Consider the following 10,758-nt stretch of genomic DNA (forward strand, 5'->3'; position numbering starts at 1 on the left):
CCTTTTCTGATAGTAATTTGAGAGAAAGGTCTAGTTTTTTCAGAGTTGCAATCTCGATCACAATAAGACGTGTTTCAGATTATGTGTTTCTATTCTCTTTCTATCTCTTTCACAAGATCATTTAAAATTTTTAAATCCCTTATATATATACAGGGTGGGCCATTTTAATTAATCCACGGAAATATCTAAAAAATGGTAAAACATAGAAAAAATATTTCAAGTACACGTTATATATTGCTAAGGGGGAAACCCAATTCCGCCAAAAGTACCCCTCCCCGTCCCCCCCTAAATGGGGGTAACGGGGGGTAACTTTGAAATGTCAAATGGGAACATGGGTCGAGTAATACCTCGTTCGAAAGGTCTTGGAAAACTAAGTAACGCTGTACCAAAAGATGTTTCATATTGTGCACCAGTTTCAAAATGGCCGCCATGATATGGTTCGGAAACTCCAGTACCCGTAGTATGAAAACCATGGAAGGTAAATGAATGGAACAAAATTGAAATACGTAAATATCATAGGGCATATCGAATGATGTAATCCCTGTGATCCCAGTGGCCTCCCTGAAGGGGTCTTGTGGGCTAACTTCAAAATTTCAATGTCCGACCGGACAACGGTTTGGGCGTACGCTTGACCTACCCAATGCTGTTTGGAAGGCAGAATTCATGCATAGAGAATTGGTGCACTAAGTTAACGCGGATGGCCACAGTTACATTTTGATTAACTTTTAGCATTCATGTCATATTGTGAGCTTGAGGGACGAAACGGTGTGTACGTATATCCCCGAAATGCTTTCTGAATAACCAGCACGCATTGCATAAAATATTCTCTTTTTTTAGTCACTACAGCGTCATCCTTACAAACAAATGTTTCAACCACACCATACTTATTTGTAAGGTTAGCCTTAATTTACGAATTAAAGTAGAGTTCTCGTTTGAACTTTCACTTTACTTTCCACCCCACTCACATACAGAGCGCAGGGAGAGATTATTTTGCAGGACTTGGATTTCTCTTTATACATTATGGCAATTTTACTCTAATATTTTTATCTCTGTTGTATTATTCTCGAGCCTTGGAACGCCTCCGTGGTTTTCCTATTTAATTTTCGTTATTTTCATTTATGTCTAACCGTATTCATACTATGGGCACTAGACGTTTTCTTAGACACAGTCACCATGTCTTTGTGATCATTTTGAAAACGGTGTCTCATGTCGAAAATTTTCTTACAGAAGCTGTTTGATATTAATTTGTCTATGTAACGTGATGTTACTCGCTTCAAGCTGCTATTTGAAATTTTCAAGTTGGCCCCGGATACCTTTCAGTTGGCCCTTGGAGTCACCCCGACAACACCTCTCGATGTGCCTTACGTCAGTTAGCTACTCCAGTTTTTCTTTTGTTGATTTATCTCCAATCGCTTTCATACTACGGGTACTAAACCTTTTCTCTGACACGGATACTATGTTTCGGTGGCCTTTTGAGAACACTGCCATTTCACATCAATCGTTTTCTCCTGCAATATGTTAGATTTTGCAAGATTTATCGAACGAGGTACCACTCGACTCATGTTACTATTTGAAATTTTGAAGTTAGCCCCCAAGACCCCTTTAGGGAGGCCACTGGGATCACAGGGACCACACCGTTCGATATACTCTATGATATTTACGTATTTCAATTTTGTTCCATTCGTTTACCTTCCATGGTTTTCACACTACGGGTACTGGAGTTTCCGAACCATATTATGGCGGCCATTTTGAAACCGGTGCACAAAATGGAACATCTTTTGGTACAGCGTTACTTAGTTTTCCAAGACCTTTCGAACGAGGTATTACTCGACCCATGTTCCCATTTGACATTTCAAAGTTACCCCCCGTTACCCCCATTTAGGGGGGGACGGGGAGGGCTACTTTTGGCGGAATTGGGTTTCCCCCTTAGCAATATATAACGTGTACTTGAAATATTTTTTCTATGTTTTATCATTTTTCAGATATTTCCGTGGATTAATTAAAATGGCCCACCCTGTATATATATATATATATATATATATATATATATATATATATATATATATATATATATATATGTGTGTGTGTGTGTGTGTGTGTGTGTGTGTGTGTAACATCTTGTTTGTGATCGCATCACGAGAAAATTATTCAAAAAATTGAAATAAATTTTAGAATATAGTTTCACCTATCTCGAACGGGCTTTGGTGCTTTATAAAATGTATATCCGAAAAGGGGAGCGAGAGGTCCAATTTTGTGAAAAATTGAGTTTCTCGCGACGCTGTCAAATTAGGAAGATGAAATTTGGTATAGAAATTCCTCGTTAAAAATAGTCGGATCCGCACCTCAGCGTTATTGAGAATTCCTGTTTAAGGGGAAGAAGAGAATATTTTCTATAATTTCTTTCTACACATTGAAAGCGATGTTGTCTGTTGTTTGTAATCGCATCACGGGGAAAACGGTTGACCCATTTGGAAGGAATTTTGGAACATAGTACCTACCTCAAGGTGGGATTTTATCACGTCACTTTGATTAAAGGGCACATCCTAAAGGGTCAGCCGTCTAGACAGCTAAGGGTAGGGGTACATTTTTAAAACATAGTGTATTATACTTTCATTAAAATGCGTCTCCTAATTGAGTTAAAATATTTTCCATATTTTTCCCGTGCAAAGAACGGACATTTTAGCTACTAATCGATAAACAGAAAGAAATTATATTGCATATGCATCGAAAATGGACTCAGGTGTTTGAATTTGATAATTGTATGAAGAATGTGGTACTATAATTTTAATTAATAATACGTATCTAGGACTTTCAGGATCGTATCTTTACATCCGTCTCAAACTACAGCATGTAAAAGATAAAAATTGCTAATGATTTAATTTATTGTACGTACGTATCAAAATATGAATTTTGTTTTCTGTATGCAGAAATAGCATTTTACACCTAGCTTTTTTTTTTTTCATTTTCATTTTTCGTTTATCATTATGTTTAAATGCTATGTAAGGAAGTATCCTAATTTCTTTTGTTCGAATACCATTAACATTTCCTTTCATTCGCCATGCTTACCATCAAATTTAAGAAGATATGAAAGATTAGGTGCGAATAACCGCTATGAAAAGGTATAATAAGTTTGATGACTGGTGAGAGTTTATCCTATTTAGATATTTTCATATAACGGGAGTTTAAAAGTGAAAATTGAAAGCTAAATCATATTCTGGCAGCTTAATTGCAGCATGAGTTTCTTCCATGAAAGCGATAATGAGATTGTGAAATTCATCTTTTTTATTCTCTACCGTACGTTTTCCACTGAAAGTTAAATGTCCTAATGTTCAATTGTTCACGTTTTAGAAGATTGTACGTACAATATAAATTGTTAATAGACCAAGAGTGTCACTTGAAACTTCTTTTCTAAGTATTGGGAAAGAGTCTTAATCCAGAGTAGTAGTTTCCACAACCAAGGTCTGACAAAATAATATTTGTCTTACGTTGTTTTTCAAATACTCCTGATAAAGTAAATTCAGCTTTGATTGCGCTCGAGTCAAACGATTTTTAGATCGAGTTTTATATTGTTTGTAAATAGAAAATAAATATTTAAATGTGTTTGTATAGACCTATTTCGAATGTGGAATTAATGGGTTACATGCACAGGACCGACACTGCGTAGGGTTGACACGGCACATGACCGAAACGGCATAGGATCGACACGGCACAGAACCGAAACGGCATACGACCGCAACGGCATAGGATCGACAGCAGAACTTTCATACGATCGAAATAATAAAAAAAAATACATTATTTTATTATTACGCAATATTAAGTAACAATTATTTTCTTAAGGATATATAGGAGAGAACCGTCATACAATCGAAACGGCATAGGAACGAAACGGTGCGGCACAGGGCCGACACGGCATAGGACCGAAACGGCGTAGGATCGACACGGCACAGGACCGAAACGGCATAGGATCAACACGGCATAGGACCGAAACAGCGTACGACCGACATTCTCTAGGGTGGTCAACACTTTCTGAATATATCAATATCGCATATCCCTCACCTTGAATTTGGGGATATAAAAATTGTAAGGATAAATAATTCTAAACAAATTGTATATATACAAATTGTATAAAAATACTGTTCGTAATGTATCCATGTCCCACACCTTTAATTTTGTGATATTAAAAAAATGACGCTAAATAACTCCAATAGTTGATTCGAGGTTTTCAATACCGAATAAATAATATTATTTGTCTGATTTTTTTATAGTGTTGTAATTTTTTATGTATACTAAGTTGAAGTATGTACATGTAACTGCAATTTTAAAACTGTAGGCTTAGAATTTGCGTTTGGAAATTTGGAATTTTTTAAGCGAAGCAATGCACCTATGTGAAGTTGCCTCCTTTCAAATTTCGACTTGAAATCGGAAGCCAATCAATCGTTTGTTTTTCGTTTGTTATTGACTTTTTTGAAGAAAAAATCGTAAAAATCATATCTTTCTTAAAACATAAAGAGATGTTTACAAAATAAAGTTGTTATATTGCCAAATTTACCCTTGTTCCTCCACTTGAAATTTTGATTGAAAACCAAAATCAATCGTTTGATATGCGTGTGCTATTAATTATTTTGAGAAAGAATAGTCTGTTTCGAAAATACTAAAGAGTCTTTTCAAGAGAAATGGGTGATGCAATTTCATATTGACTCTACTTTAAAATCTCGAATCAAAACCGACGCTAAGCTTTCTTGTTGGTTGTTTTTAAGAGCAAATCGCTTGTTTCGAAAAAATAAAAAGAGATATTTACAAAATAAATTTAGAATGTGATAAAATTCAATCTGATTCCTTTACTTACAAATTTCGATTAAAGACCAAAATCAATCGTTTGATATGGATTTGTTGTTGCTTGTTTGGAAGAAAAGTAATTTGATTCGAAAAAAACATAAGAATATATTTAAGAAATAATGTTGATGATGATTTGTTTCGGGGCGGGTTGCTTTTATTTTGAAGAAAAAATCACTTGTTTCAAAACAACCAGTAAAATATATCTATTTGCAGGATACATTTGGTGGTCAACTTCATACTGTTTTTTCTGCTTTTAAATATCGGTTCAATACTCAAGCTAATAACGTGTTTTCCTTTCTTATTGATTGGTTTGAAGAGAAAATAGTTTGTTTCGAAAATTATTAAGAGTCATTTACAAAATAAGGTTGGGTGTGCCAACTTTTCACTGGTATTTCAAATTTCGATTCAAAATCAAACTCAATCATTTATTTTTCGTTCGTTATTGATTGATTTGAAGAAAAACTGAGACGCATTAAAGAAATTTTGATAGTAAAGGTGGCCACCTTTACAGGGTCCCTGCACTTCAACTTTCATTCAAAACATAAAACGGTTAAAATAATAAGAGAAACACAATCAGTACTCTACGCAAATGTTTAGGGGGTTCAGGGGCTTTAGGAACATAAGTTTATATAACATCAAATGTTTATATATATAAACGTGCTAATATGATAAACGTGCTTACTTTTGCATAATACCTTGCTCAAGGGGAGTTTCAAAGTCCGAAATCCCTTTCCTTCAGTACGCCACTAAACATCAATTATAAATCATTCATTATCCAAATTGTACTTGTTGAACTGCTTCAATTCTTAATTTCAAAGTTTAAAATTATATGAGCACTTATTATGCTATTGGAAAAGAGCACATATTTTATGACAGTGCAATTAAGTTTCTTGTTTTAACAATTGAAAGAAAGGAAAACACCAATAAAAGTAATAATAATACCTGACACGAGTTCCGATTCGATAGTAAATCATATTTCATTATCTTATTTGAAACTTTGAGAAAATCGAAGCTCTACACCGAATACATATTGGATAATAAGCAATACTTTATAATTGCTTTATACATTACAAATTGAGAACAAAGAGAGTGATACTGTTTAAAAGAAAGATTGGATAAAAACAAGAATTTTAGGAATGATCTAAAAATGGATCAAAATATTATGATCTTGGCTAATATTAATTTTTGGATCAGGAGCCACAAAATATTCGAACGGTCTCTAAATCGAGTTTTCTCCAGATATGTAGTTCTCCAGGTATAAGAAGTACAAGAAAAATTTCCATTTAATGAAATATTTTGGATTTTTTTTTATAACGGGCCACAAAATTTTTGGACGGTCCCTAAATCGAGTTTTCATATTTTTTTACGCAATAAGCATATCACACTGAGTTAAGTGATATCTTGGGTTGGATTACACTATATGTAGTTCTCCATAAATAAGGCATACAAGAAAATTATTGATTGAATGAAATATATTGGATTTTTTGGATCAGGGGCTACAAACGTTTGGACGGCCCTAAATCAAGGTTTCGTATTTCTTTCGGAATAAGCACATCATGCTGAGTTAAATGATAGTTTTGGTTTGGCTGCACTATATATAGTTCTTCAGATATAAGACGTACAAGATTTTTTATTATTATTATTGAATGAAATATAGACCCCTATTAGATTTTTTGGATCAAGGGCAACATAATTTTTGAATGACCCATTTTTATGAACTTAGAATGAATGGCTCCCCTCTCACCTGACTCTCCTCTAATTTCTTTAAATTAAACCGCTCCGTTTTCAGATATTGAATATTTCCTTTATTTAACGATAGTCTCTGTCTTATTATCATAATCAACTCCTCTGGACGACCGAATATCAGTTTTGCTAGACTGTTTTTTTCTATCAACTAAAACGTGATCGAACGTCGCGATGTAAGAATTTTGTAATCATCTCGATAAGTTTTCTGGATTTGCAAAGTCCACGAGTCTAACGCCGTTGTCACAACCTTCCTTATGCAGACATTTATTCCCTATAATCGGTTTGAAAATACCCTCTCGTCCTACCTTCACATTGAAACCGCCTAACAGAATGTTCATATTGTATTGCGGGAGATGATCAAATACCCGTTCTATTCTTTCGTAAAAAAAAAAAAAAAAAAAAAAAAAAAAAAAAAAAAAAAAAACTTTTTTTTATTGTCATCCTTATTTTTTGTTGGGGCATGTGTATTTAAAACAATAATATTACACCACCGACGCTTAAGAGAAGTAAAAGAAAATCTATCATTAATAAATTCAACCTATGTAATTGCTGATATTACGCATTAGTTTGTGAACGGAAAGTCCTGCCCCGTAAAAGAACGTAAAATTTCCCGACTTGACTCCTCCATTTTCTCCTCATCTAACTTCCTGATATCCCACTAGGTCCATCTTCTATTTCTAAACTCATTCGTTAGACATTTTAACGCGTCTGCCCTACAGAGACTTCTTATATTCCATGTTCCAAATCTCATGTCGATTTTAGTTTGCTGAGTTCGTGCCAAGTTATCAATTCTGATCCGAGGATTCTGCGAATATATCTGAACAAGACTTAAAAAAAAAAAAAAAAAAAAGTTGTTAGCCCTACACCAAATTCCCAAGCTGGAGGATCACCTCTTGTCTGTCCACGACTGCTTCTTCAGTATATTCACAGCTAACCTCTATATCCCAGAGGAATTCTCCTCGATCCACAACCTGAGGACGCGCTGTGCCGTGGTGACAGGAAGACCACATTTTACGGATATTAATATAGCTATATTTTAGAATTATAATAGATACTGATTATCCGAACACTAATTTAAAACACACAGGAACAATCAATATGCTCGGATATATGGATGCATATTAAGACTGTGAAAGCTTCGATGCCGTAAAAATCGTAAATTAGAGACTAGTGTCAATGTAGTATTTCATGAATACATCGTACGTTTGACTATCCGAACTATTCTTGATGTTTTACATTGTTTCGTTTTATAGCTACATAACTTTATATTTTTGTAACTGATTATACTCTTTACCTGTTCTGCCAATAGCAACTGTATGAATTTATAATACAAAACTGAAATACAGAAGAATATATATTAAATGTGATATTTTGCAGGGCATCTCATGGAAAGGGCGCCTTGTGGGCTTCTTTATTAACAATCACTATTCGAATTTATTATACAAAACTGATACACAGAATAACTAAGACCACTTATCTATAATGTGATGTTTCGTAGGGCGCCTTATGTAGAAGGCGCACTGTACCTTTCACGGATTCTTTATCAATAGTAACTGTATGTATTTATTGTACAGAACTCTGGTGTACAGAAGAGTAAATAAAATCGTTCATCTTTGGTGTGGACTCGCAAGGGCGCCTAATGTAAAGGGCGCACTGTACCTTTCACGGGTTCTTTACCAATAAAACTAAGAATTTATTACTATATCTTGTATCTTTATTTATACAGTGATGTTTAGGAGGGCGCACCGGGACACGTCCCGGTGGGCCAGCACGAGCCTGCCAACCCGAGAATCGGATTCACGATTAGAAGCCCTGCGCTTTACCATTGAGCTAACATGAATACCACTTCTGGAGGAATACAATTGAATTTCCAAGACAATGACATCAAATCCGTTGCAAATTTTTCTTCTTTGTCTTTTTCATTCTACTATGAATGTGAGAATTACATTTGTTGTCTTTCCTTTCATTGGAAATGTTTTTTTTTAGGTGTGGAAATGTAGATGACAAGATCAGCATGTACTCACATGTATACATAGTTTCGAAATAGTATATCGTTATGTATTTCAATGATTGTTACTTTTTTCTACACTTAATGACATTTCAACATATCTTATTACGCTTAAGGGGCATGGTGGCTCAGTAGAAGAGCGTTTACCTCTGACACATGGAGCCCATGATTCGATCCCAGCCAAGTAAGTTTGTAGTGGATACCATCGTGTCCGTGGGCTTTCTCGAGGATTCTCCCGTTTCCTCCCACATTCTCAATCCACCAATTCTTCCATTATCGTTCACTTGTGTTACTCATTCGTCTCCCTTAACCTAAAGAGCATAACCGTGGGACGTTAAACTGAAAGATTTCATTTCATTTTTTACTACACAAAGAAAAAAACACACCTGTATATTTATTTGCGATTGCGAAGGTTAGCTTCGGGGCTCGAACCTGGCATCTTTGGTTTATTGTTTCCAAAAATATCCGAAATTGGACTTAGATTTTTTTTTAGCTCAAAAGTCAAAATCAATGCGCTCAAAAAATGGAATCTTTTGAGTTTTACGTCCCACGATTATGCCGGCTAGGCTAAAGGAGGCGGTGATGAAGTAATGAATGAAATGGTGGAATGAAGTGCGAGGAAACGGGAGATCCCTGAGGAAACCCACGCACACGGTGTTTGTCTACCACAAAGTTCACTTGGCGAGAGCCGGGATCAAACCCGGGATCCCAAGTACCAGAGGTAAACGCTCTACCACAGAACCACCGCGGCTCCTCAAGACGCTCATTATTTGTGGAATAGTGAGTACATGTTAAACGAAAACTCGCAATACCCATACGTTTATTAATCAACGTTACAAATAATGACCTAGAGTATCGCAAACATCCAAATTTTGGAGGCCTCTCCAATGGGATGGACGAGGCGCGAGTACAACAACATATTTCGAATAAATAGGAAAACCACAACAAGGAGTTGAAAGTTTGATACTTTTTTCCGGAAAACTTCTTAGATAACAATTACATCCAATCACATTCAATAAAAATTGCGCTCACTAAATATTCGATTACACAGGAACATCAATTCTTTTTCTTGGAAACTATTTTCAAGTATCTACTATAAAAGCACTAATTATGAATAATAAGTAAGCAGCGATCCCAATCTTTTTGCAAATGTTCATGAGTACAGATTATTGTGTTAACAGAAATTATTTTAAATTGATGGTTCTTTACATTTTGCTAACGCTTGAGAACCTTAAATCTTGTATAAGCTAGTAAAGAAAGAAAAAGAGACTGTCTACCTACGCCTTGAATCTTGAATATGCCTCACATATTCGCCTCCTTGGCTCAGTGGTTAGAGCACTGGTCTCGTAAACCAGGGGTCGTGAGTTCGAATCTCACAGGGGGCATAAGTCGTATTTTAATTTTTTGCAAATGGCTTTACTTATGGAACAGTTACCTACTGACAAAATATCGATCAGAAACCCAACGAAGTCAGTATTAATAATTTGCTATCGAACTGGTTAATTATAAATATCACAATGCATATTTCCTTTTTTAATTAGCAAGGGGTGATGGAATATATAACCGTCTATTGTCACTAAAATGATCTAAAATACATTATCCTCTATCGTCAGTTCTTTGGTGTTGCGACGTCTGCCGTGTTCGTTCTTGAGGAAGCTACGTTGAGTAATTTCTCGATTCTCTTCGTAAGATAGATTTCCAAAATCCTAGCGGTATAATTCCGAAATCTGAATGAAACAGTTTCACTTTTGCGTAACATGGTTTAAAATTATTACGGGATATGGAGCAAAGAGGATACGAGTACGTTAAACCCGGCGGGAGCTCATGTGGTTCGGATTCCACGTTAATCAGTAGGTCCCGTCTCGTATAGCCTCGCTGCTGAAAGGGACGTTAAACTCAAAATCAACTCAACCAGTACGTTAAAAGCGATGCTATTAGGTTTAATAAATCATAAGAGAATTATCACATCCTCAAATTTTGGGGAGGGGAGATAAATAAAATAATCGAATATGACTGATATTATCGAAACACATCATGGAAAATTAAAAGAATGAATACTGCAAAAACTAAGGTTGGTGGTCTTCCAATTCTACTGGTGCAAGTAGAAAGAAACTCTGCAATTTTATTTTTATTTTATTTTTTTGATACGGGGACTCAATGGCAGAACT

General features: G+C 35.3%; 1 non-coding gene across 1 annotated transcript; it reads left to right on the forward strand.

Moving 5' to 3' along the window:
- The first annotated feature begins 9,902 nt into the window (after positions 1-9,902).
- Positions 9,903-9,975, forward strand: TRNAT-CGU (transfer RNA threonine (anticodon CGU)). Its single transcript has one exon. It is a non-coding gene; the product is annotated as a tRNA-Thr (tRNA).
- The last annotated feature ends 783 nt before the right edge of the window (positions 9,976-10,758 follow it).

This window comes from Thermobia domestica, chromosome 9, assembly GCF_964235325.1.
Source record: "Thermobia domestica chromosome 9, izTheDome1.hap1.1, whole genome shotgun sequence".
NCBI classification, from domain to species: domain Eukaryota; kingdom Metazoa; phylum Arthropoda; class Insecta; order Zygentoma; family Lepismatidae; genus Thermobia; species Thermobia domestica.